We start from the raw sequence: 26,992 nt of genomic DNA, 5'->3' as shown, positions 1-26,992 counted from the left end.
ACAATATTGAATAGTAGTGGTGATAATTGGTAACCTTGTTTCACCTCTGATCTTATTGAGATGCTTCTAGTTTATCCTCATTATTTATAATATTTGCTGATGGTTTTAGATAAATGCTGCTTATCATTTTAAGGAAAACTCCATTTATTCCTATGCTCTCTAGTATTTTTTAATAGGAATGGATGTTATATTTTGTCAAATGCTTTTTCTGCATCTATTGATATAATTATGTAATTTCTGTTAGTTTGATAATTGATATGGTCAATTATGTTGATGTTGAAACAGGCCTGCATTCCTAGTATAAATCTTACTTGATCATAGTGTATTATCCTGATGATAAGTTGCTTTAATCTCTTTGATAATATTTTATTTATATTTTTGCATCAATATTCATTAGCAAAATTGGTCTATGATTTTCTTTCTCTGTTTTGGCCCTTCCTGGTTTAGATATCAGCACCATATCAGTGTCATAAAAGGAATTTGGTAGGACATTTTCTTTCTCTAGTTTTCCAGATAGTTTATATAATATTGGAATTAATTGTTCTTTATATGTTTGATAGAATTCACTTGTAAATCCATCTGTCCCTGGAGATTTTTTTTTAGGGAGTTTATTAATAGCTTGTTCTATTTCTTTTTCTAAAATGGGACAATTTAAGTAATTTATTTCCTCATCTGTTAATCTGGGCAATCTATATTTCTGTAAGTATTCATTTCATTTAGATTATCAAATTTATTGGCACATAATTGGGCAAAATAGCTCCTAATTATTGCTATAATTTTTATTTCTTTGCTGGTAAGTTGTGAAGAGTTTTAAATAACAAAAGGAAGTTTTTATATTTGATCCTGGAGGTAACATGGAGTCACTAGAGTTTGTTGGGGGCAACTATGCAGTGGATAGAGTATTGGGCCTGGAATCAGGAAGGCTGGTGAGTTCCCATCTGGCCTCAAACACTTACTAACTGTGTCCCTGGGCAAGTCACTTAAGCTTGTTTGCCTCAGTTTCCTCATCTAGAAAATGAACTGGAGAAAAAAATGGCAAAGATTATATGTATCTTTTCCATGAAAACCCCAAATGGGATCAGGAAAAGTTGGATATAACTAAATCAGCAAAACAACAGAGAGTTTTTTGAGAAGGGAGTGGAAGTGGAGTGACATGGATCAGATCTGCACATTATAAAAATCATTCTAGCAGCTGAGAGGAGGACACATAGGAGCAGGGGAGACTTGAGGCAGAGGAGCCAATGAGACTGCTATTGCAAAAGTCAAGGTAGGAGCCATGACGGCCTGGACCAAGATAGAGTCTGTGATAGACAGAAGGGGATATATATCTGAGAGTTGTTTTTTTTTTTTTTTTTTTTTTTTTTTTTTTTTTTTTTGAGAGTTGTTTTGAAGATAGAAATGATAGGATGCTTTTTCTACAACCAGGGTGATAGGAAAAAAAGTGTAGTTTAGCTAAACTAACACAAATTAAGTTGTATTTCATATTTCACATTCATAGCACCCCACATCTGAAAAAAAAGGAGGGGAATACATATTTCTTCTTTCTTCACCATCAGGTTTGGTCATTTTCATGACCATATTCAGTGTCAGGCTGTTGTTTTTTGTTGCAATTGTTTTTCCATTTACATTGTTGTCATCCATGAGCACATTTTTCTTTTGGTTCTCTTATCTTTTTTCTCTATTTATCCATGTAAGTCTTCTCACACTTCACATGCATTATCTTTGACAGCACAGTAATGTTGCGTTACATTTGTTTACTCTGATTGGAGGATGGGAGAAAAGTTCCCCAAGAGATGAATATTTTCTTGGTTAGTAGATATTTGCTGTATAAATACACTTTTTAAAGAAATCTCTAACTTCCTCATTTTATTAATTGCTTATCTGAAACTAAATGGCAGCTGTAAAGGAAACAGAAGTTGTATTATTGGTTTGTAGTATCAGTTTGAAAGGCCCAAATGTTATACTGACCTTATTTATATTATATGTATTAGATACCCTCCACCCTGAAGTCCTGCTTTCCTGATTGGTGATTTTCTCTGCCCTGCCCCTGCTTCAGGAAAAGCACCAGTCTTGCTTTACTCCAGCAGTATCCAGCAGTGTTTGACTTTCCTGCACTCAACAAGGGTACAGTTTTGTGATATGAAATTATTAGAAGGTCCTGACTCCTGAGGCTGTTAAGCTACCTGCTATTCACTTTTAGAAACCTAATTTTGCATACTGAGCTATTCTCAGCAAGATCAGCATCCAAATTGAGACACCAATTTTGAGAAATCTTGAAACTCTTGAACTTTTGGGGAAACCCAAAATCCTCATACTGGTTCAGAAAATCTACCTTATATTGAATAAAGGAATATTCTGCCCTACTTCTTGAGAAGGGCTCAGCTACTCCCAGCCCTACTGGAAAGCACCTTCTTGCAGGTGGCTAGGTCACCTGCAACCAGAATGGAGTTAAAGATCTCTGGGGATCATGATAATCTCCAGAAAGGGGACAGCTGGGTCCCTACATGACTATATTCTTCTCCCTGCGAGTATGAACATGTAACTTTGGATATTTCTGTTTTTATGGCTTACATAATTCCTTGAAGCTGCTCCAGAACTCCAGCTCCAAAATCTACTTCCTCCCCTGACCTGCCCTTACTCAAATAAACCTATTGCTGAAGCATTATTCTAGCATTATTATGGAATTTTCATGGAGCTTTCATTTCACGGGAATCCTGAACTGCTCCAGAGTTTTCCTACAAGTTTTTATTTCCCCTTTTTTTCCTCTCCCCACATAGTTCTGGAAAAATAAACGAAGATTGTTTCAACTCTGCCGTTGTTCAAGGATGGGGTTATGTCAATTTATTCCTCAGAGGGAGTATTCACTATCTCTGTAACTTTTAGCCCAAAAGTACCCTTGTCACTACTTCCACTCTGTGTTATACACCTACTAAAATGTAAACTGCAGGAACTATCTTACTTTTTTATATGAGTATCCCTAGGACTTAGCACAGTACTTGGTACCAGATAAATTATAAAAATGATTTTCATTAATTCATACTTAAGCTTATATGACAGAGATTGGTTCCCAAGGAGTCTATTCCCTGAGATAGTCCCACAAGTCCATTTTCACATATGCTTCTTGGGGTTCAATTTCTACTATATTTAGGTTGTATTCACTCCAAACCAGGCTGTGCTTTCTCCTCCTCCCACCCAGAAAAAGATAAGGCAAGCATTTTCCACTCCCTCCCTCTGCCCCTAAGCTCCTACTTTGTCCCACCCCTTTAAACATATTCTGCAAAGCTATCTCAGGAGAAATAAAATCAGAAATTAGACTGGAGCCATATTTATTGGCACCAATACTCAGCCATAACATGGTTAGTGAGTCCCAGAAGACGATGAATGGTGTGAGATAAACTAGTACTTTTTCATAGAGCTGACATTCTATAAATTCCTAGCAGAAAAGCTTGTAACATATAGCACTGAAGAAATTGCCATTCTTGCCAAGATAAATCCTTTCTGTGTGCATTCCCTCCCTTTTCACCAGGAGATTGCTCCCACTATCATCCTCCACTCTGTATATAATCTTAAATTTCTTCCTATCTCCTGGTTCTTTTCCTGCTGCCTACAAACACACCCATATCTTCCTTCCTCCAACCCGTGTTTTAAAAAAAACCCTTCATTTGCTCTAATTCTACCTCTGCTGACTAGTCATTGTCTTATTTATTGGTGGCGTGATTGTCCAGTTGTGTCCAACTCTTCATGACTATATTTGGGATTTTCTTGACAGGAAAACTGGACTGGCTTGCCATTTCCTTCTCCAGCTCACTTTACAGATAAAGAAAACTGAGGCAAAGAGGATTAAGTGATTTGCCCAGGATCACATACCTAATAAGTGTTTGAGACTCAGGAGTCTTCCTGTGTCCAGGCTCAGAGCTCTATCCACTGCCCTTCTCATCTAATAGCTCTCTTTTTCTCAGTTAAACTGGAGAAAGTTAACTACATTGAGTGTTTCCACTTCCTCTCCTTCCATTTCTAAATACTTTACAATTTTGCTTCTGACCTCATCATTTTACCAAAACTTTCCTCTCAAAATCTATTAATGATTTATTAATTATCAAATCTAATGTCCTTTTCTCAGTTTTTATTGTTCTTAACTTTTCAGCAGCCTTTGACATTTTCAATTACTCTCTTCTATCTGGGTTTTCATGACACTGCTCTCTCCTGGTTCTCCTCTAGTGGTTCTGATGGCTCCTGCTTGGTCTCTTTTGCTGAATCTTTATCCATGTCACACCCACTTACCATGAATCTGTCCTGGGCCCTCTTCCTTTTCCCTTGACATCATCTACCTTGAAGAGCTTATGTACTTCTATTTAACTTTGCAAATTATTCTCAGTCAGTTACTCAACAAGCATTTATTAAGCACCAGGCACTAGGGATATGGAGAAGAACAAAAAAATATTCAGACTCTCAAAGAACTCATTGTCTATCGAGGTACACAACATACAAAAATAATAAACTAACAATTTACAGGATGAATTATATCTAATGTTTATTAGATGCATATATTATATTCCTCTGTTTACCATGAAGGGAGACTGGGAAAGCCTTCTTATAGAAGGTACATTTTTTTAGCTGGGACTTCTAGAAAATAGGAAGGGTAAGAGATAGATTCATGGAGGAAGAGCCAGCCATGAGGAATGGCCTGTGAACATGCATAGAGTTGAGTAAATTGACTATATTGTATGAGAAACAGCAAGGGCCAGTGTACAATACTGAGAGTGATTCAGGTGTAAGAAGACTGAAAAATTAGGAGGGGGCTGAGTAGGAAGGGCTTTGAATGACAAACTAAAAGGTAGAGGGAAATCACTGAATTTATTGAAAGGCTGTGCATAGGAAGGAAACAGAGAGAGAGAGAGAGAGAGAAAGGGACATAGACAGATGGTCACCCCTGACTTTGCTCCCTTGCCACCCTGTTAGTACTTTTCCTTGCCTGCCCTCTGCTACCTCCCAGAATTTTTGAGATTTTATCTTTCCATAGTTAGAATTTTTGCTCCTTGAAGGCAGAAATTACATATTTTTTTCCTTTTCATATAGTTGTATCTCAGAGCTTAGTACAGTAGATGACAGGCTTATCAATTAAGCTTATTATCTTATTGCCTTGAAGATGGACAGGAGTGGAGACAGATATGAGGAGGGGGCCAGTCAGAAGGCTATTCTAATAAACCCAGTGTGAGGTGATGGGGGTCTGCACCAGGCTGGTTTTGGTGTCAGAAGAGAGAAGGGGGAATGTTCGAGAGATGCTACTAAGGTAGAATTGGCAGGACTTGGCAACAGATTGGGTAAGGGGGGAGAGAGAATGATGAGTCAAGTTGTGAGTCTAGGGGCTGGGAGGACAGTGGCAGCCTCAGCAGCAAAAATTAGCAAAAAGGGGATGATTATTTAGTTTTTGTTTGAATTTAAAACTTACATGAGATATTTAGTTTGAGATATCCAATAGGTAGTTGGAGATCTGATACTAAAGTTCAGGAGAGGAGTTAGGCTAGAAAAATAAATCTGAAAATAATCAGCATTGAGATAATAATTGAATCCAAGAGAGCTGATGAGATGACCACTGGAGATGGTACAGAGAGGGGAAAAAGTGCAGGACAGAACCATATGGGACACCTAAGGTTATCAAGAATGACCTGGAGGAAGACCCTGAAAAGAAGCCCAAAGAGTGGTCCAACAAGGGGGAGAACCAGGAGAGAGTAGAGTCCAAAAACTCGGGGCGAGGAGAATAACAAGGAAAAGAATAAAGGCCCGGGAGAATGGCTGGTGTTTGTGGGGAGAGAAGGTGCTTCTGGGAGGTGAGAAAACCATTAGATGAGGATATCTAAACTTTGGAGAAAGCAATTCCTTTTGAATTATAAGATCAAGAGTCAGAGTGCAGAGTTAAGAAAAGAATGAGAGGAGAAGATGAAGTACCAATCACAGATGATTTCTCAAGGAGTTTAGAAATGAAAAGGAGAAGAGATATAGGATGATAGCTAATGGGAATAAACAAGTGAGGGGTGGGGGAGATATGGTCATGTTTGTAGGGAAGCAGCCAGTCAACAGGGAGAGACTGAAGATCAGTGATAGAACAGGGCCTGGAGAGTATACAATTTGTTGGAGAAGATGGAATGGATTGGAATAAGTTGGATGTGTAGAAAGTTTTGTCTTGGTATGAAAAGAGGCACCGCCACTTTGTAAGAGCCAAGGAAAGAGTGGTAAAAAGTCACTTGAGTAATGTGAGTTGAGGAAGAAAAGATAAAAGGGAACTTTTAGCCAATGGTTTTATCTATCTCTCTATTCTATTTATTCATTCATTTATTTGTTTGTTTGTTTATTTATTTACTCATTTATTTTTGAGGGGAAGGAGAACTCAGTGCGGACTCAGATGGACTGAGGACACTGCCTCCAGGTCCTGGACTGCAGAATTTCAACCAATCCATGTAGACTTCAGTCAAGGTCTCTAGCTTTTGCATCCCTGCCTTGTAATGGTAAATTAGAGCTTCTCACTGTAGCAATTAGGAGGGCTTCTTGACTTCTGGGGGTTTAGAAATAAGGAAGAATTCTTCTCAGTTTCCCCTACCCATTCCAATCCCTCCATTTGGCAGCAAAGGCCTGCCTATATGAATGATTGTGTGATAAATTTATTGTTTATTCCTAAAAAGGAAACTCATGTGTAAGATTCAGCTCTCCACAGGAGAATTATCAAAGGGTGGTCCAGGCTAGAGACAAGAGAGGGATTCTTCAGGCCTCCAGATCTGCCTCTAGACTGATAATGTAGCAGATCCTCAGATAGTAGTAGTGAGGCAGCTCTAACTTTCCTTTAAAAAAAAAAAAATAGAAAAAGATCTTTCCTTCTGGGAAGTTAGTGACTGGTAGAGAGAAAAACTTAATCTGCTACTACTGCTTCTAGATCTACAAGTTGAGATTTTTGTATACAGTAATTGGTTGAAGGGAATGAGAGCAAGGGAATGGAAACTTACCAAATATACCAAAGGTTAGCTAATAAGGGTGGAATTTAAATTCTTATCTATGATGTCAGATACTGTGAAGCCATCTGTGCTCAAAGTCTATGAAATTATTATTGGGGAAAGGGGAGATCTTCCCGGCTAGTTTTTGAAGTGGATATAAAAAATAAAATAGAATAGAATAAAAGGACAGTTACTGGATAAAATAGCTCTGAGATTATTCTCTTTAGAGGGAAATGAAAGACCTTGTAGAGCTGTTGGTTATGTTGTTTTTTTTTTTTTTTTCTGTGACTCTACATGTGAAATTCTAAACCAGATTCCATAAGGGTGGAAATTTATTTCCAATTCAGAAAGACTCTAGTGAAGAGATAAGCTTACTTATTTTTAAAATTAAATTTTATTTTATTTTTTCAGTTAACAAGAATTTATTTTCTCTCATCTTCTACCTACTGGAAAAACAAACAAATATAAGAAAAGAAAACCCTTAGAATAAATAGACATAGTAAAACAAAACAAATACTCATGGTATCCAAGTTCAAAATTGTGTCTCATTTTGGATCTTGAATTTATCACCTCTTTCTCAGGAGATGAGTAGCATAGATTAATCATCAGTCTTCTGGGATCATCATGGTTGGTCATTACATTGTTCGGAATTCCTAGGTCTTTCAAAGTTATTTTCTTTAGAATATTGCATAAATTATTGGGTTCTGTTCATTTCAATCTATGTAAGTTTCTACAAAATATCTTATTATTCACATAGCTAAAGTGTGTATGCTTATAAATTGATCTCTAGCAAGCCAAATGAATTCATGTTCCTCAGAGTGAAGGATAGATATTACTTTCCATTACAAAATTCCAAGAAATAAAGCTATATCCTAATAAGCAACAAAAAAGGGAGTCATAGAAACTGAAGAAAAGTCATTATAAAAAGCTTTGCAGAAATTAAAATTTTGCTAGTCCTGTCTTAACCTATATCTTTGTACTTTTCAGCCCCCTATCATTCAAATCTGAGTACTGATCGCTTAGTTCTAACATAGAATAACATAGTAATTACAGAAAGTTTTTATTTGGCATTCAAAATTAGAGATCACTTAAATGAGGTCTATATATTGGAAGTTTTTTTGAGGCATCCAGACTTTAGGAAGATATGACTTCAAATTTTACACCTTATTGTTAATAGCTAGGTGACCATGAGAAAGTTATTTAAGTTCTCTTAAGCCTTAGGCAACTCTCTCAAGACTATAAATGTATAAAACCAGACATTAAAAAACCATAAAGGTCCTTGATATATTTGACAAGTCACAAAATCACTAGCTAGAGTCATAAACAAGCAAGCAAGCAAGCAAGCAAACAAAAAACCTTGAGGAATAAATAATATGACCCTTTAGGGGTGAAGAATTTACATTTTAACCTGACACTCCTCAAATCTTCTTACAAAGGGTTAGGGTAGAATGAAAGACTCTGGGGAAGGCCAGTGGGAGAGATATTTCAGAACCAGGAAGATCTTTTATGAAAGTGCTGCAAATTTACACCATAAAGTAAGTTTTCTTCTCTAACTGCAAAATTCTGGTTATATCATGAGACAAGTTAATCCTAAAATCTCCATGATTTCTTTTTTTAAAGTTGCACTGGTAATTTTAAAAATGTTTTTATTTATTTAAAATTTAAATGCAAAACAAGGTAATTTTTGTTTTTATGCCATCTTAAATTTCCAGTATATTCCTCCTCCTCTCATACATAAAAAGCCTCTCCTTTTTTTAAAACAAAGAATAAAAAAGGGGAAAAAACAAACAGATAAGCAAACCAGTCAAGTCCTACAGTGTTTTGATGTTCCATTTCCATAGTCTCTACAAGAAGAAAAGAAGGTAGATATATTCTCATTCTCTTCTTTGGGGCCAAGTTTATCAAGCCTTTCAAAGAAAGTTTCTGAAATCATATTATTCCTTTGCATTTCTAAAACATTTTGAATATTGTATAAAATAAATTTTAAACAAGCTTTGAAATTAAAAAAAGGTGTTATTTCTCAGTGCAAAAAGTACTACTATAATCTTCAAAAGAGGTAATTACTTTTTAAAATGTGATAATAACTACCCCAGAACCCCAAAGCTCATGTAAATAGCAGGATGTGGCAAAACAGTTTACTAAGGTCTAATACCCACATCTTGAATTTCCCAGACCTCTCAATATTTCTTTGTTTCTGTCATTATTGGAATCCTTTTTTTAAAAAATTAATTAATTAATTAGTTTTTAATAGACATTGCTTAATGAATCATATTAGGAGAGAAAAATCAGAACAAAAAGGAAAAACCATGGGAGAGAAAAAAAAAAAAAAAAAGAAGTGAACATAGCATGTGTTGATTTACATTCAGTCTCCATAGTTCTTTTTCTGGATGTAAATGGCATTTTCTATCCAAAGTCAATTGGGATTGCCTTGGACATTGCTGGAATCTTAAAACCACTGACTACCAGAATGAATTCATGATTTCTTCACCTCACATAGGCAATCCAGACAAAATAGAAAAAAGTTCAGAAAGTGTTGCAAAGGATGCATTTGACATCGGTTTTTGTTTGTTTGTTTTTGTTTTGTTTTGAATGGAGGTTAAGTGAATTGCTCAGTCACACAGCTGGTACATATCTGGGGTGGGATTTAAATTCAGGTTCTACTACTGACTGTACTCATTATTATATAGGTATTCTGTTCATTGTATTACCTATCTGTCCCTGTCCCTGTTCTTATGACACAAAATCATCATTTCTCAGTTTTTTGCTTTGCCCAGAATATCAGGCCACTTATATGTCTAGCCCCTATATCTGAAATACACTTCTTTCATGTCTGGTTGCTTTAATCCTATTTTTCTTTCAAGTGACATGAAGGCCAAAAACAATTGTATTCACATCGCAACAAAACTACTTTTAAGATTCTGTAAAGTGGGCTTCAACAATTTAATCAAGAATGACCAGAAGAGGAGGATGGTTTTTAGAAAAGGTAGTAGAACTAGAGACCAAATTGCTAGTATTCACTGAATTATGGAGAAAGCAAGGGAGTTTCAGAAAAACATCTACTTTTGTTTCATTGACTATATGAAGGCTTTTGACTGTGTGGATCACACCAAAATGTGGCAAGTCCTCAGAGATATGGGGGTATGAGGACCTGAGGAGGCTCTATGTGGGTCAAGGAGCAAAGTTAGAACTGAACATGGATTCAGATTAAAAAGGCAAATGACAAGGCTCTATTCTGTTACCTTATTTATTTAACTAACATGTAGAGTGCATCATGTGAAATGCCAGGCTATATAAATTAAAATCTAGAATTAATGTTGCTGGGGGAAATATCAACAGTTTTAGATATACAGATGATACCATTTGGATGACAGAAAGTAAAGAGAAATTAAGTCTCCATGAGGGCGAGAGAGGAAAGTATAGAAGCTAGCTTGAAGTTTCACACAAAAAAACCCCTAAAAACTTAGATTTGGAGATGATTTCCATTACTTCTTAGAAAATAGAGTGTGATAAAATGGAAGCACATCAGATTTTCTTGTACTCAAAAATCACTGCAGAGAGTAACTGCACCTATGAAACTAAAAAAAAACAAAACACTTGTTGGAAAGTAAGCTTTGGCAAATTTAGATAGAACTAAAAATCAATGATATCACTTTTCTGAGAAAGGTCTAGATAGTCAAAGCTGTGGTTTTTCTAGTAGCAATCTTTGGCTGTGAGAACTGAATTACAAGGAAAGCTGGCAGAATTGATGCTTCCAAAATTGTGATGCTGGAGAAGACTTTTGGGAATTGGATAGCAAGGAGATCAAATCAGTCAACATTTAAAGAAATTAATTCAGTTATTCTGGAAGTTGGATTCCAGAATTCTTAATTTTCCAATATATTCCTCCTTCTATCGTACTTAAAGAGCCACCCCCCTTTTTTTTCTTAACAAAGAATAAAAAAGGGGGAAGAGCTGGCAAATAATATCATGGAAACAACCAACATGAATTTAGACTGACTTTGGAATGTAGTAGAGGATAGAAAAACCTGGTATGCTGTGGTCTATTGGGTCAAGAAGAATGAGACATGACTGAATGTTGGAACTACAACTGTGCTTTGAGAGAGATTCTGATTTGTATTGGTTCTAATAAATTAGAAAAACAATTTTCAATTCATTTTATTGTATCCTTAAACAAAAAGAAATTTGACATAAGGAATATAACAAAAGCATATCCAGAAAAGATCTTTCTTCTTGAAACTAAATACCATCTATAACAATTTCTTCTCTTTAATTCTGTATTTGGTTAACAAAAATATATTCCAGTTCTAGTATGATCAACAGTAAACAAGGACCATCCAGTCTACATTTGGTCATCACTACCCAGTCAAAGGTGAAGAAGCAGCCCAATAAAGAGCTTAGCAGGTCTCACCCAAAAATACTAGTTTTCCCTAAACTCATCCTATACCCCAAGCCATTGACTGGTTACCCCAGGTTGAAATCAATCACTTTCTAGCCGAAGAAGAGGTTTTGAAGGTCACTTCCACATGGCAAAGCATCTGGTGCTGATTCAATTCCAGCTGAGATTTATGAGGTAGAGGGTCCATGGTTTATACAAAAGCTGACTGAAAATTTCCAGATTATATGGCAAGAGAAGGTTATGTCCCAGGGGTTCAAGGATGCTTCCACTGTCTGTCTCTATGAAGCTAAAGGGAATAGACAATCATAGTGGGATCTTTCTCTTAATCAATGCTAGCAAAATTCCTGCTAGAGTCCTCCTTAATAGGCTGACCCTCCACCTGGAAGGTGATGTACCTGGGAGCCAGTGTGGCTTCAGAAGGGGCCGAGGAACAATTCCAGGAGAAATGCCAAGAGCAGAACAAGGTCAGTATGTCACATTCATAGATCTGACCAAGGCCTTTGATATTATTAGTCATGAGGACTTCTGGAAAATTATGTCAAAATTTGATTGTCCAGAAAAATTCATCAGTAGAATACATCAATTTCATGATGGCATGTTTGCCCAGGTTCTGTACGTGGGCAATGCTCTTAAGCCTTCCTAGTCACCAATGCAGTGAAACAAGACTCTGTGCTTGCTCCCTTGGCATCAGCTTCTACACTGAAAGTGAATTTTTCTTTTTAAAATTAAGAAAAAAAATTTTTTTTTTTGGCTGAGGTACTGGGGTTGTGACTTGCCCAAGGTCACACAGCCAAGAAGTGTTAAGTGCCTGAGACTGGATTTCTGACTTCAGGGCTGGTGCTCGATCCACTGCACCACCTAGACGCCCCCTTTAAATATTTTTATTAAAGGTTTTTATTTTCAAAATTTATGCATAGATAATTTTCAACATTCACCTTTGCAAAACTTTGTGTTCCAAAAATTTTTTCTTTCCTTCCCTGCCTGCCCTATATGACAAATAATTCAATATATGTTAAACATGTACAATTTTTCCATACATATTTCTGCAATTATGTTGCATAAGAAAAATCAGATCAAAAAGGGAAAAAATGAGAAAGAAAGCAAAATGCAGGCAAATAACAACAAAAAGAGTGAAAATGCTATGTTGTGATCTATCTTCAGTCTCCACTGTTATCCCACTGGATACAGATGGCTCTCTCCATCACAAGTCTATTGGAACTGGCCTGAATAATCTCATTGTTGAAAAGAGCCACGTCCATCAGAATTGATCATTATATAATATTGCTGTTGCTGTGTACAATGTTCTCTTGGTTCTGCTCATTTCACTTAGCATCAGTTCATGTAAGTCTCTCCAAGGCTTTCTGAAATCATCCTGCTGGTCATTTCTTACAGAACAATAATATTCCATAACATTCATATTTTTCACAATTTATTCAGCCATTCTCCAATTGAAGGGCATCCATTCAGTTTCCAGTTTCTTGTTAAAAGGGCTGCTACAAACATTTTTGTACATGTGGGTTTCTTTCCCTTTTTTATGATCTCTTTGATCCGATACAGGCCCAAAAAGACACTGCTTGGATCAAAGGGTATGCGCACTTTCATAGCCCTTTGGGCATAGTTCCAAATTGCTCTCCAGAATGGCTGGATCAGTTCACACCTTCACCAACAATACATTAGTGTCTCAGTTTTCCCATATCCTCTCTACCATTTATTATTATCTTTTCCTGTCATGTAAGGAGTGTTTATGCTGTGTTATCCCTTTATGATAAGTAAAGGAATTTGTTTTCTTTTTAAGTCAGGCTTGATAGAATTTGAAGGTAGTTAGCCAGAGGAATGGACATGTCCTAGTAGCCCATTAAAAACAAGACCCAATCTCTGAGGAACGAATGGAGACAAGTGACAGCTATGAGGAATGTGAGCTTTAGCAGACAAATACAGAATTAACTTTGGAAAAACACAGCTCTTGAGAGGGAATTACCCTTTGGGAATGGGAAGAGGTTTCTCTGTTTTCTCCTTCTCTCATTAGTGGTGGGGACTTGGAATGGAGCTACTTTTATGGCAGGAAACATTACACCCAAAAGGAAGTAGGTCCAGCCAACCAAAGCATGATGCCAGAGGAGTTTCATGGATCAAGAGAGTTAGCTTGAGCTACTGGGTACAAGCTGAGAGAGGCAGGCCCATGGGGCCTAGATGAATGATCTGTCTAGCAGAGATGCTGTATCCATGGGGATTAGCATGGGGACACCATGAGAAGAGAATGGACATCAGAGCTATTGCTATTGGCCACATGTGTTCTGTCCATGTGTTCTACCAGTTTATTCCATATGTGTGTTCCCTCTTCTCAATGATTTCGTGTATAGTGGGGAGGATGCTTTGTAATTAATGTTCCTTCTATGTCATCTTAGTGAATGCTTTTTCTTCAAGTTAATTGTGATTATTAACTCACTATTAAAGTAAATGCAGGATGATTGAAGACAATTCCAAGGGATTCGTGATGGAAAAAGCTGACCATCGCCAGAGAAAGAACTATGTAATCTGAATGCAGATCAAAGCATACTATTTTCACTTTTCTTTTTCTTTTTTCTTTCTTGGGATTTTTCTCCCCTTTGTTCTGAGTCTTCTTTTACAACCTAATATGTTAATATGTTTAACATGATTTTATACATATAAAATATATCCAGATTGCTTGTTGCCTTAGGGAGAGGGGAGGGAAAAGGTGGGGGGAGAAAATTTTGGAGCTCAAAATCTTATGAAGGTGAATGTTGTAATTGGAGAAAAAAATACAAGTAAGTAGAAAAAAAGGTAAATACAAGGGGGCTAGGTGATAAAGTGGATTGACTGCAGGTCTGGAATCAAGGGGATCCTAGTTCAAGTCCAGCTTCAGACATTTAATTACCTGTGTGACCTGGCAAGTCATTTAACTCTGATTGTCTTCATCTTCTCCCTTTCCCCCCAAAAAAGTATATGCATCAAGGACTTGTGAGTTATAGTTTTAGGAGTGAAGATATACAAACTACCTAGAACATGGGAGTAGTTGCTTTGGAGATCTGATCTGTGAGAATGAGAATGCGGAAGCAAAGCATAGAGGGAACATTTTCAGTCTAAGCATTTGTTAATATAGGCTTACCTATATTTTAAGTATTTCTTTTGTGGTGAAGGAAATAAATACCTGTCTTATATTTGATATCTACTACTTTGTATAGGGAGTATCTTTCTAAGAGGGACTCTGTTAGTCTATATGTTTAAGAAAGATTCTTTGGCACAAGCTGGGTGAGGGTAGACAAGCCAGAGAGTACACCTTTTTTTGAGATGAGACACCCAAATGATTGAATAAGGTCCACATAGGTCCAGAGCTGGACCACCTTCTGTGGAAATATTGATTTCTTAATTTTGATTCTTATATTGATATTGATTCTTAATTTTTATAGAAAAATTATTGATTCTTAATTTTTATAGCAAAATTAAAGTATTATTCCTATATGCTTCCATTGTGACTGTAATTAGAGATTTGAGAATTATGTCATCATTTCACTTTTTAAAAAATATAACCTTTGAATCTCTCTCTGTTTATATCTATCTGGCTGGGACAAACTAAAAGCAGAAGGATAGAATAGTTTGGTCTAGACTTCCTATAATCTTTTGACAGTAAGGTCAACGATAAATGATCAGGCCTCTAAGGAGTAAATTGTAAGGAGTAAGGAGAAAATCTGATCTTGTCATACAAATCTACCCCCCCTCCCTCATTTAATTTACTCTAGTGGTTTTTTATTACCTTCAGGATCAAATACAACATTCTTTGGCTTTTAAAGCAACTATGATTTCTACCTCTTTTATTACCCAAGACATCTAAAATGAATACAAATGCCATATTCCATTTATACTGCACTGTATTATCAGAAACATAGAGAAGGGCCCCAGTGATCCATGTTGGCAAGTTGAATAAAACACTTTTCAGGGAGAACAAGTGTAGGACTTCCCAAGTTGGCCATAAATGAAAATATATTTTGTATTTGTGCCAATCCTCTCTACTTAGTCTTTTCTCTCTCAAATTTCCTTATAGCATTTTGTCTGGACTGCTTCCTTTCACTCTTCCAGTCTTCCTTTATCATATTTATTTTTATATATCATGTCCTCCCTCCCCCATTTGATTGTTAGCTCCTTTATGGCAAGAACTGTATCAATGTTCATTTTTGTATTACCCGTATCTACAGGTATCTCTGATTTAGTGGTTAGAGTGAGCTATCTGGAATCAGCAAGTTCATTTTCTGTTTTTTTTTTTCCTATTCTCTAACTTTTTTGCATTTTATTGATTTTACCATTGTCATTTAATGTTTCAGTTGTTGGGCTTGCCTTTTCTTTTCTTTTTTTAAATAACTTTTTATTTTCAAAATATGTACAAAGATAGTTTTCAACATTTACCCTTGTAAAACCTATGGTCTAAATTTTTCTCCCTCCCTTCCCTCTCTCCTCTAGACAGTAAGTAATTCAATATATATTAACTATGTGTAATTCTTCCATATATGTTTCCACAATTATCATGCTGCATAAGAAAAATCAGATCAAAAAGAAAAAAAATGAGAAAGAAAAAAAAGCAAGTAAACAACAAAAAGGTGAAATATTATGTTGTGTTCCATATTCAGTTCCCACAGTCCTCTCTCTGGGTGCAGATGGATCTCTCCATCACAAGTCTATTGGAATTGGCCTCAATCACCTTATTGTTGAAAAGAGCCAGGTCTAATTGATCATCATATAATCTTGTTGCTGTGTACAATGAGCTCCTGGTTCTGCTCATTTCACTCAGCATCAGTTCATATAAGTCTCTTCAGGCCTCTCTGAAACATCCTGCTGATCGTTTCTTACAGAACAATAATATTCCATAATATTCATATACCACAATTTATTCAGCCATTCTCCAACTGATGGGCATCCACTCAGTTAACAGTTTCTTGCCACTACAAAGAGGGCTGCTACAAACTTTGCACATGTGGATCCCTTTCCTTTTTATGATCCCTTTTAGGATACAGGCCCCAGTAGAGACACTGCTGGGTCATAGAGTATGCACAGTTTGATAACTTTTTGAGCATAGGTTCCAAATTCCTCTCCAGAATGGTTGGATCTATTATTCACAGTTCTACCACAATGTATCAGTGTCCCAGTTTTCCCACATCCCCTCCAACATTTCATCATTATCCTTTCCTGGCATCTTAGTCAATTTGAGAGGTGTTGTAGTGATATCTCAGAGTTATCTTATTTGCATTTCTCTGATCAACAATGATCTAGAGCATTTTTTATATAACTAGAAAGAGTTTTAATTTCTTTGTCTGAAAATTGTTCACATCCTTTGACTGTTTATCAATTGGAAAATGGCTTGTATTCTTATAAATTTGAGTCAATTCTTCATATATTTTAGAAATGAGGCCTTTATCAGAACCCTTAGATGTAAAAATTTCCCCCCAGTTTTCTGCTTCCCTTCTAATCTTGTCTGCATTGGTTTTGTTTGTACAAAAAATTTTTAATTTAATATAATCAAAATTATTCATTTTTCATTTCATAATGCTTTCTAGCTCTTTGTTGGCCACAAATTCTTTCCTTCTCCATAGATCTGAGAGGTAGACTCTCTCTTTTTCCCCTATGAGGTTTCTTTTTTATTTAGAGATTTTTATTTGAGATAGCTAAGTCTCTCTGTAAACTTTTCTAAGTTTGTTTGCTTTATCAACTATCCCTCTCTTGTCTACACAAAGCATTATGAGTTCTGCTGAGTAGATAATTCTAAGTTAGTGACCTATTCTTTTTAATTTTGTAAGTATATATACCAGTTTCTGCAATTTCTCCTTGTCCTGAGAAAATCTGATCCTAATAATTGTTCTTTGATAAGTTTTTATTTCTTCTCTTATTATGGTAGCTTTTATTTTTCCTAACCATTGTAGCATTATTTATCTATATTTCCATGAGAGTTAAATTTTTCCCTAGTCTTTTAAATCTTTTCTATTAGGTTGTTTTCTTTGATAATTTTCTGAAATATAGTACCTAAATTGTTTTGTTTTCTAAGTTTTCTGGGATGTTAGGATCTGTTCTCTAGGCTTGTAGCTTGGGCCTGAATATTCTGCTGTTGCTTTATGTATAATTTCATTTTCCACTGAATTAAGTCTTAGGCTTGTTGTTTCTTTGAATTTTTGTTAAATTTCTTTTTTGTGTGTACTCTTAGTTTCCTCATTTTTAAAATTTAAAAATTCATTTTATTTCCCAGTGTAATTTAAAAAAAAATTCAAGCTTTTATCTAATCATTTGATTTTTTTAGATTTAATAATTCTTGCCAATTTCCTTTGAATGTGTTTTCTATCCATATGGAAATGAGTATCATCAGAATTTCTTATATGGTTTCTTTTTCTATTTATTGCTTCTGCTATTTTATCTAATCAGATGCTTCTACAATTATCCAAAAAAAATAATTGTTTGGCACTCTACTTTGCTCATTTTCTTTTGTTTTTGGCTGTTTTTATTTTGTGTGTGTGTTTTAATTATTTCTTTTTCTTTGGAGTTACTCTTCATTGTTTGTGTGTAGAATATGACTGCCTTTAATCTGTGTATTCCTTTAGTTATTGTCTTCTTCCTTTTCCTATTGTTTTATTGAAAACAATTTACTATTTCTCATATACTAGATGGCATTTTTAGTATTCCCTTTAATGTATCACAGTATTAGCTTTTTGACTTGACCACAAATTCTTTGAAGACAAGGGTAACTTAATGTTAATGGTCTGCCCTCTGGTTCAGTTGATGTAGCAAGTGTTCAGAAAAATTTGTGATTACATTCTACTGCAGTTGATCTTGTCTGTCTCATTGGAGATTTTGGCAACTCAAGTCTCTTATTCATATTTCTATGTTGCTCAGGCACAGATCCCAGGCTTTTCCCCATCCCTCCCAACCTCCTTGGCCAATTCCCTGGGGGAGAAGAAGAGGATATCCATTTTCTAACCATAAGATCATAGGCACATTATGGAATGTATATGATCCCGAGGCAACTTTGAAACAATATGAGTCATATAAGTGGTCTTGGTTCTGAGAATTTCTGTACCAATGAAACAACAGAATCTCAACATTTTGACATATTCTCAAGGCCTAACACATATCAGGCATCATACTTTTAAAAAGAAAAAAAAATAGCTTTCTTGGAAATTATTAAGTATGCCTACCTTCTTTTAAAATATTTGATATGCTTGTGTTTTTGAATTCCATTTTTTATTACGTATAACTTTAGAATTTGCATTTAGTGAAAATTTCCGATGACATCAAGTTCTATGACTTTGCCTGCCATGTGAGGAAGATAGATTGGGCTTAATGAAATTGTTATCAATAACAATGATGATATTATCATTATTTCTGTTGATATCCTCATTCTTTTTATTCTACTTAGGAAAGTAGGTGAAGAAGTGGATAGAGCTCTGATCCTGAGGTCAGAAAGACATGAATTCAAATGCAACCTCAGACACTTACAAGCTGTGTGGGTTGAAAAAATCATCTTACCTATGATTGCCTCAGTTTTCTCCATTGTAAAATGGAGATAACAATAGCACCTACCTCACAAGGTTGTTGTGAGGATCAATGGAAGTGATATCGGAAAACTTGGCATTGTGCTTGGCACATAGCAGGTGGTTAATAAATGCTTATTATAGTCAACGGACTTCAGATAGAAACAGTGCTGGGACAAGTCATTGTTTTATATATATATATATAATTATATTATAATGTTATATTATATTTTATAATATAATATAATATATATAATATATGTTATTATATATATATATATAATGTTTGGTGGATTATCATATAGTTGGATAAAATAATGTGTTCAGCTTCACAGTGAAGTCATCAAGAATCAAGATATAAATATTAACTTGGTTTAAAGCAGTAGTTCTCAAACTTTTCCATAGTAGCAGAACCTTTCAGTTTAAGCAAAATTATAATATAATACTCTACATTTATTAGTTTTAATGATTATTATTGTTGTTATTTTTTACAAAAAAACATAAAGTTCATTTTTGAAAAATAAAAGCTAGCTTGTGTTTCAGGATTCTTTGCAATACAGTTTGAAATATAGAGGTCTGGGGGCAGCTCAGTGGTACAGTGGATAGAGCACCAGACCTGAAGTCAGGAGGACCTGAGTTCAAATTTAGTCTCTGACACCTAACACATCCTAGCTGTGTGACCCTGGACAAGTCATTTAACCTCAATTGCCTCAGCCAAAAAAAAATATATATATATATATATATATATATATATATATATATATATATATAAAGAGAGAGAGAGAGAGAGAGAGAGAGAGAGAGAGAGAGAGAGAGAGAGAGAGAGAGAGGGGAAGGAATCTGGTCTAATTCTTTATTGAATTATTCAATTTTATCTTCTGCAACAAATATTGGCAAAAAAGCCACAGAGTGATCTTTATTTATACTTATCAAATATCCTCCAAAGAAAGTTGACCAAGTGTCTCATGAAATTATATTTCTTGTTGCCTTTGGGTAAATGCTGAAACCAACTATGTTGATGCCTTTATTTGTTTCTACAAAGAGATCTGGTGAGCTATCCTTCAAGTTAACTGCTCATAGCATCATATAATTGATCATAGAATTATATAATTAGAGTTGGAAGGAACTTAGAGATCATGTTAATCTCCAGAGATTCTTAAAGCTTTTTTTGTGTTACAGACTTTTTTTGGCAGTCTGGATAAATCTATGGACCTCTTCTCAGAATAATGTTTTTAAATATATAAAGTAATATACACAAGATTATAATGAAAACCAACCATATTGAAATTCTGTTATCTAAAATATTTTTAAAAAATAACTTCCCCCATCACAGATTAAAAATATCTGAGACAGACAATAATTTTACAGATGATGAAATAAGGCTGAGTGAGGTTAATATGATTTGCCCAAAGTAAATGACAACTGAGTTCCAAAACCAGGTTCTTTAACTCCAAATCCTATATTCTTGTATCAGAGATACCACTTCTTGGTTCAATTTTAGCAGGAATTTCAACATATATGTTTCAAAGAATCAGAGTATTTGAGAATTGGGAGAGATCTAAGTAGCTATCTGAGTCACTTTATACAGAATGGAATCCCTTCAGTTCATTATATGAATAGCAAGCTTACTGGCTAGTATACCAACATATAAATTAATATTTTTACATGGTCTTAATACAACAGCTAAGTGACACAATGGGATAGAATGTCAGACCAGGAGTTAGGAAGATACATTCTCAAGTTCAAATCTGCTCTCAAGCACTTTAATAGGTGAGTAAATCATTTAATCTTGCTTGCTATAGATTCTTCATCTGTAAAATAAGTTGGAGAAGGAAATGGCAAACTACTCTTGCATTCTTTTTTTTAACTTTATTTTTTCTCTATTCAGTAATATTTTATTTTTTCCAGTTACATATAAAAATAGTTTTCAGCATTTACTTTTATAAGATTTTGATTTCCATTCTTTTCTTCCTTCCTTCCTCCCTTTTCCCTTCCCCAAAACAGCAAGCAATCTGATATAGGTTATACATATCAAACATATTTCCACATTAGTCACATTGTAAAAGAAGAATCCAAAGAAAAAGAAAAAACAATGAGAAAAAAAATAATCAACAACATAAAAATTAAAAATAATGTGCTTTGATTTACATTCAGATTCCATAGTTCTTTCTCTAGATGTGGATGGCATTTGCCATCACAAATCTTTTGGAATTGATTTAGATCATTGTCTTGCTGAGAAGAGCTAAGTCTATCAAAGTTGATCACTGAAAAATGTTATCCTGGTTACGCTTACTTCCCTCTGCCCCAGTTTGTACAAATCTTTCCAGGTTTTTCTGAAATCTCCTTGCTCATTATTTATGGAACTATTCCATTCCATTCATATACCACCATTTGTTCATCCTTCCCCCAACTGATGGGCATCCTCTCAATTTCCAATTCCTTGCCACCACAAAAAGAATTGTTATAAACATTTTTGTACAATATGGATCCTTTTCCCTTTTTTATTATCTTTGGGATATTGTTGGATCCAAAAGTATATATATAGTTTGATAGCCCTTTGAGCATAATTCCAAATTGCTCTCCAGAATTGTTGTAACAGTATATAATTCCATCAACAATGCATTGGTGTTCCAATATTCCAACATCTTTTCTAATGTTTATCATTTTTTTTGTCATATTAGCCAATTGATGGGTGTGAGGTGGTGCCTTAGAGTTGTTTTAATTTGCATTTCTCTTAGAACATTTTTATATGACTATAGGTAGCTTTAATTTCTTCATTTGAAAACTGCCTGTTCATATCCTTTGATCATTGATCAATTGGCCACTCCTGTATTGTTGCCAAGAAAACCCCAAATGGGCTTAGGATGAGTTGGACACAATTGAAACAACTGAATAACAACAAAAAATATGGTCCAAAAACCTCTTGATTTTTAGCATTTTCTTCCTCCTCATCTGCTACCAGTGTAAAATCAGAGAGAGTTCTGTACAGGGCACAGGGTTGGTTATTCTAAATTTTAATGTGTTCATGGATTGATGTGACTGAAGAATTTATTACCTAAAGACCAACTTACTGGTGGCCACCAGTCTGTATCCTAAACTAGCCTGATCTATGAACATTAAGTAGTTTGTCCCTGGTAACTAAAGCTTTTCCAACTTAGTAAAATCTCTTGGGGCTTGCATTCTGTTAAGACATTGGAGTATTTCTTTTATGGAGAGCCTATAATCCTGTTCCTAATAAGTATTGTTAATCATTGGGATATTTCCAAAAGCCTCATTAGTTTTTTGGTCCTTTCTGAAATCACTTGAAGTAGGTTAGACCCCTCATCTCTGTCTCTCTCCTCTGCCTAACAACCCCTTCCTATTACCTCCCTTTTTCTGGGAAACTTCCATATCCCAAGTTGGAAACTTACATCTTTTATATCCATGGTTTTCACCTGCCAATCTCTCTGCATTCTACTGCAAATAGAAATATTTGCAATATTTCTGAATATCAGAGATGGGAGGCCAATCTGAATGAACTTTCATAAGAAGTCCTCCCTTGCCTTATAGGTACTTATCACTCATTATTTCCATTATAAGAAAGTGGCTCAATATATTTATGACATATATCTTATGACTTCTGATTCCAAGTCTGATATTCCTGACAGTCCTTTCTAGCTAAGGCAGCTAGGTGATACAATGGATAGAGTACTAGGCCTTTTATGAGGAACATATCAATTCTAATCATAGTTACTGATTTAGTCACTTAATCTCATTCTTCCTCAGTTCCTCAACTATAAAATGGGAATTATAATTGCATCTACTTTGAAGTGTTGTTATGCTGAGATATTGTTGTGAATTTGTAAAGCACTTACTTAGAAAAGTGCCTGGGATGCTTAATAAACATGGCCCCATTTGTTTTTTGATTTTTTTTTTTTTTTTTGGCAAAAATACTGAAGTGTTTGCCATTTCCTTCTCCAGCTCATTTTCTAGATGTGCTCCCCCACAACAACAACAAAAAAAAATAAAGTGACTTACCCAGGATCATACAGCTAGTAAATGTCCTGATTCCTAGTCCAGTGCTCCATAAAGCTGCCCTATTAATAAATACTAGGCCTTTATTAAATGCTTGGTCCCTTCCTTTCTCTACTACTCCCTTCCAAGTTCAATGGGCTAGATTAAGGCTTTAAACCCAAATCACTCTGGTTCTCATTGACTTACTAACAAAAGGTCCCAGGCCAAGCTCATTTGGTCTTTGTTTTTGGCCCTGATTGCCTCAGAGTGAAGGAATCAATATTGTTTCTATTTCGACCAGAAACTCCAAAGTTCTTTCCTTTGAAGATTGAGTCCTTTAATTTATATATTTTGACTAGGTAAAAAAGGCCATTCTTTGCTTCATTTCTTTCTTACTCAGCTTTAATCATTGATGACTTTCCAGTCATTCAGATTCATATCTGGCTGCTGGACCCAGATGATTTTGAGGCTAATGACCTTGTATCTCTCCCCCTCACTCAAATCCAATTCACTTGCATGTCATAGAATCACCTCACTGACCTCAAGGTTGGAGACGGAGGGACAAAACAAAAATAACAACAAAGAACAAGAACAATTTTCAAAGTGTCACTCCTGTGTTTGTCCCAAGACATCCTCATTCCAAACTTGCTATTCCCTGGGTTCCCATAGCTGGACCTAGGGGTCAGGGATAATTCATTCTTCAATGCCATTTGGCTCAGGCCCTTTCTGATTTTGTCAGGTGAGAATCATTTAGTTATCTAACCCGAAGTAGCTTTTAGCTTTTGTGCGATGGTAGTACATTAAGGATAGCTTAAAACGTTATCCCAGAAATTTGGGATATACTCTCTGACAAATACATATAGAGTTTAGGGAAAAGTGGGCTCAAGCTTACAGAATATGTGGCAAAGAGTAACTCAAGTTTCTAACTACTAGAAGACCCATTCTCCCAATTATGGAATAGTCCTTAGACACGATTATAGTTTTTTGTTAGGCTTCTTGTAGAGTCCTAAGTTCCAGTCTGTTCTGATGCTGCAGACACTACTGCAAGCTGATCAGGAACACCATTTTGAATAAGGAAAAATGGGAAATCCAATATCCTCTGAGTCCCTTTTTAACTGCAAGGGGTTGAGGGAAGGAGAACTAGCTAAAGTCCACTTGAGACTTCTCAATTCTTTTCTTCTCCTGTGTTTCCCCCAACTCTCCAGGTCATTTTGATGAGGTTGAGGTCCTGAACCAAATGATGGGGTTAGGTTAGCAATTCACATGTGAAGACTTCATAATGGTATCCTCCTTGCCCAAAGGTACCTTTATTTATGAGAACAGGTTACAGACAAAATGGAGGTAAAAAAGACACCAGGAGTAGTAAATATGAAATAGATTTGGGAGAGCATATAGTTAGCAAGGAAAAGGGTTTTAACAATTAACAATGACAAAGGCAAGTTCCCCAGTGGAATTTATAATTAACCAAGAGAAAAAGAATAAGACATGAGGTGGGAGTCCACCATTGACTGGGAGACTAAATCCATAGAGGAGTTTAGCACCCCAAAAGAGTTAATTATAACTCTTTTATTATAATTTTTTAAAATCATGAGGTTTGTGGGAGAAGGTGAGAAGAAAGATACAAGGCAGAACCCCAGGGTGGACTAACGCCAATAGGGATTCTGTAAAGATGGCATAGGCGATAGGCAGATTTAAAGGGGAAATTAGGGAAATGACATAAATTAGTTTTCTGACTGGATACAGTGAGGTGGGGTTTCCCAACATCTCCACTGGGGTAGGATTTTAAGGCTGAACAGATCCCAACAGTCTCTTCTCTGCTTGCCTCAGGGAGTATTATAATCTTATCAGCATTTCAGGATTTCTTTGCCAACCCTACCTACTCACCCAGGACCTCATCAATTTCTCCTCAGAAAAGTGTTAAAGAGATATTAGCTCTAATTTTTGGAATTCTCTTCCTTCCCAATCAATTTGATCATTTATGGATTATCATTAATCATAAAAGTATCATAAATCAGCTCCCCAAAGGGAGCTGAACAAATTTCTCAGTCTTTCGGGATAAACTATGTCCAGTCTCATTTTGTTTCACCTAATGGCTTCCAAAATATTTTTTTCAAGGTCTTTGATTGTGAGGTATTCTCATCCAATTTAGGTATCAGAGCTAATTTGGGTGAGAGTTTTATAGGAAGAGGGTGTATTGGAGGCTGTTGTATTGATTGAGGTATTGATTCAATAGTTGATAAATTTTAAGTATGAGTATTTATTTACACCTTTGATTAGAAATTGGCAAACAATAAATCAAGGGTTGGTTTTTTGTTTCATTGACTTTTTAGTGGAAAGTCGTGGAGAAAATGTTAATAATGCAAACTATGTCTTACTTTGTGTCATCCTTTGAGGAGAACCACTTTTTAAACATTTACTAGTACACACCTGGAAGGTTCCCTTTAGGCTTAGTATTTCATGATCTTAGTGCTATCTGGCTAAAAACAATCAGGAGTTTGATAACCATCAAGTATCATTAGGTACCAGGTTTTTTTTTTTTTTTTTTTTTTTTTTTTTTTTTTTTTTTTTTTTTTTTTTTATTTTTTTTGGGGGGGGAGGGGGTAATCAAGATTTGAGAAAGATACCATAGGAACCCAAGTCAAGAAAAAGTCAGTATTTATTTCCTTTGTTAAATACTAGAATATCTATCAATGATCCTAAAACACTTGAATAATGAGTTCTTACTTGGGGGATTCTAAGAACTTTACATATCTTGAAGGAGAAAATAGTCAAGGATGTTCCAGGGATAAATTGCTAGGGTACATTTCTTATCATTAGTTAAGTGTAAAATTTTTGATCATCCCTATGGCAGAATATTGGGAATAATCAGGTTATTTATTCTCAGAGAAAAGTCATGTCTACCAATAGAAATGGGCCAAAGGGGGTTTCTGGAATCCCAAGTCAGGACATCTATGTGTCAGAATCAGGTGGTCAAACATTTATAAAGCACCTAATGTAGCAGGGTTGTGCTAAGCATAGCGGAATAGACAAAAGAAGAGTAAAAGTCCTGCCGAAACTTTCAGGGAGCTCCCAGTCTAATTAATGGAGACGACTCATGCAAACTATATACAAAGAAGTTACATGCAGGATAAATTGGAAATAATCAACGGAAAGCAGCATCGGTAAGAATTGTTGGAGAACGTGAGCTTTTTGGCTGGGACTTGAAGGAAGCCAGAAAAACGAAGACACGGAGATGTGGAGAGCTCTCCAAACACCAGGGGCAGCCAGTGAAAATTCCCAGAGATAGCTGCAGTGTCTTGTTCCAAGAGCAAGAAGTCAGTGCCCCTAGATAGCCTTACATGGAGGGGGAGGAGACGAAAAAGGTGAGGGGAACAAGTTATGAGATTTGGACGCCATTGGATTCTGTCACTGATGCTGGAAGTGAAAGGGAGCCAATGGCGTTTATGGAGATGGGAGAGAATGTAACTTGATCGGACCTACGCTGTAGAAGGCTCACTTTGACAGCTGAGGGGTGGTCACCTGTCCAGGATTTTTTTTTTTTTTAATCAAGAGTGCACACAGGGGGATAGGGTAAGAGAAGTACGTGGGTTGTGGGGGTGGTCTAGGGAAGTCCGTGCCATTTAGCCCGGGGATGGAGACTTGGAGAAAGTGCAGGTCAGTGTGCAGCCCTGCTTTCGTGCTCTGCCGTTATCCCCAGCCTCTCCGTAGCATTCGAGGTGCGTTGTGTTGGCAGCTATAACTGAAAAGCATGCAGGAGGCCATGGGTACAGTGGAGCCGGTCCTCTCCCTGGCGGGACCCTCCAGCTGGACAAGAGTCAAAGGTAACCTAGTGGCAGCGTGCTAGAGACTGGAAGGGGGCTGGCCACCCGTCTGTGGCGCTGAAAGGAGCTCGGGCTCGGATCAGAAAGCCCTAGAAAGCTTGGACTGACCTTGACCCCCACGGCTCGGCCCCCCCCCCCCTCCTACTTCGGTCCCCGCCAACGCAGCCCCGAGCCGAGGCGGCGACCGAGGCAGCGGCGCGGGCACCACGCCCTCGGGAGCCGCACCACGAAAGGTCGGGAGAGGAGGGGCGCCGGGGTAGTTCGTCAGCTGCT

General features: G+C 36.2%; 1 pseudogene; it reads right to left on the bottom strand.

Annotated features, from left to right (window-relative positions):
• Nucleotides 1-11,566, bottom strand: part of LOC100932615 — a 30,175-nt pseudogene extending 18,609 nt beyond the window's left edge.
• Between the last annotated feature and the right edge of the window lie 15,426 nt (nt 11,567-26,992).

The sequence above is a fragment of the Sarcophilus harrisii genome, chromosome 3 (genome assembly GCF_902635505.1).
Source record: "Sarcophilus harrisii chromosome 3, mSarHar1.11, whole genome shotgun sequence".
Lineage (NCBI taxonomy): Eukaryota > Metazoa > Chordata > Mammalia > Dasyuromorphia > Dasyuridae > Sarcophilus > Sarcophilus harrisii.
This window is presented reverse-complemented; position numbering and strand designations above follow the sequence as displayed.